This window comes from Falco naumanni (assembly GCF_017639655.2).
Source record: "Falco naumanni isolate bFalNau1 chromosome 22 unlocalized genomic scaffold, bFalNau1.pat SUPER_22_unloc_1, whole genome shotgun sequence".
Classification (NCBI taxonomy): Eukaryota; Metazoa; Chordata; class Aves; order Falconiformes; family Falconidae; genus Falco; species Falco naumanni.
Window position 1 is genome coordinate 32,766 of NW_024427350.1, and position 1,841 is coordinate 34,606.

The 1,841-nt window shown below is 41.6% G+C and overlaps 1 long non-coding RNA gene across 1 annotated transcript; it reads left to right on the forward strand.

Moving 5' to 3' along the window:
• Positions 1-1,369, forward strand: LOC121081946. The gene is made up of 2 exons (XR_005825852.1): positions 1-151; positions 700-1,369. It is a non-coding gene; the product is annotated as an uncharacterized LOC121081946 (long non-coding RNA).
• The last annotated feature ends 472 nt before the right edge of the window (positions 1,370-1,841 follow it).

Sequence of the window (1,841 nt, forward strand, 5' to 3'; positions counted from 1 at the left end):
AGAGCTGTCAACACAACCAGATTTTGTGCAAGCGTGTCAACTCCTAGTGTACCCTTTTTAACTTGTTTAGTAGGTGTGCCATTAAATGACTCAGATTGGATCACCCTTAACCAGTCTCTTAGCCAGACAAAGATTACCCAATTAGCTCGAGGTTCAAATATGAGTGAGTTTTTGATAAATTTGATAATTGGGATGACAAACTTTCTATTGGTCCTAATCCTCAAGAAATTGAACTAGTTGACTCATTGAATGCCTCTTATTGTGTATATCTAAATTCTTCTAAGTATCCTTGTGCTGGTGAAAGTTCTGCCACACCTTGTAATGCAACTGTTAGCACTCGTGTATACCCAATTGGAAATCAGTCTGTTTGGAGTGGTTGGTGTAACCATACCAGTCGAAACCTGTCAAATCCTGCCCCTGGAGTATTATATCCTAGAAAGTTACCCCCTGGTCTATTTTTTATTTGTGGTAATAGAGCATGGAATGGAATACCCTCAATGCCTGTAGGGGGTCCATGTACCATTGGTCGCTTAAGTTTAGCTTTACCACATCATCATCCTAACAAATCAAATCCAACAAGATGGAAAAGAGATGTTATACAAACTCTTCAAAACACCTGTGACGATAGTGTACAACTTTGGAATAAATGGGAAGTATTTTTTACTTCGTTTTTTATCCCAGGTGCTGCTGCTGCTCGAGCCCATAAAAACTTAGAAACACTGTCTTGTTGGATAGTTAAACAAGCCAACCTCACCAGCCGGGTACTATCAGACCTAGCTGATAGCCCAACCACTGTTCAACATGCTGTTTTACAAAATCGCATGGCCATTGACTTTCTATTATTAGCACATGGACATGGCTGTGAAGATTTTGAAGGCATGTGTTGTATGGACCTTGAAGACAATTCCAGCTCCATACACAAAGAAATTAAACAGTTGATGGAACATTCTCAAAAGATTCAACAAGATGTTGGATTCTTTGGCCTAGAAAGTTTAGCAAATTGGTTTGGAATAGGAGGCTGGTTAAAGGGACTTTTACAAAGTGTATTACTTATAGTGATAATTGTTGTCATCGGATTTATATGTTTAAGTTGTGCTCTCTCCTGTATTCGAAAATTGTTTGAACGTGTAACTGGACCAGTTTTCCTTGTCCAAAAAGAAAAAGGGGGAATTGTTGCAGAATGGATGAAAGAGAACGGCCACGGTACTATGGAAGGACTGTGTGATACGACTTTTTGACATAAGTCTGGCTCAGGTCTGAGTGAACCAAACTAGGCCGCAGAGAGAAAAAAAAACACTAAGAAGCTCAGCTGCAGTGGAAAGTTACCAGGATTGCGAAAGAGAGAAGAGAGATAAGATTGTGCTGACCTTGTACAAAAACAGAAAAACAACTTTAAGGGAGTAAGCATGAAGAACAAGGTGTAACCCGAACCCGCTGTAGCTATCCGCTGTAACCGCAAATAGGAGGACGTATAAAAATGTAATCCTTTAGAGCTTAGCCAATTAGCAGATGATTTGTAGGCATAAAATTAACTGGAACTGTATATAAGACATAATCGCGCCGTAATAAATTGAAGCTTGCTTTATCACTCACACTGAGTCGGCCGCTTGCTTCCCCTCGCTCGTCGCACCCTGAACCACACCTGTGTCACCAGGGCCAAGCTCAGACATGTAACAACAAAAATAATAGTGGCTACCAAGTGTCCAAGGTCACACGCCAGCAAAATGTTTTGCTGCAGCGCATGCTGGGGTGGTGGGCAGAGGTCACTGTGAAGGTGAAATGAGATGTCCCTAAGGAGAGCAATCCATGCTGTCCCTGGGACCAGAGACATGCAGGGCTGG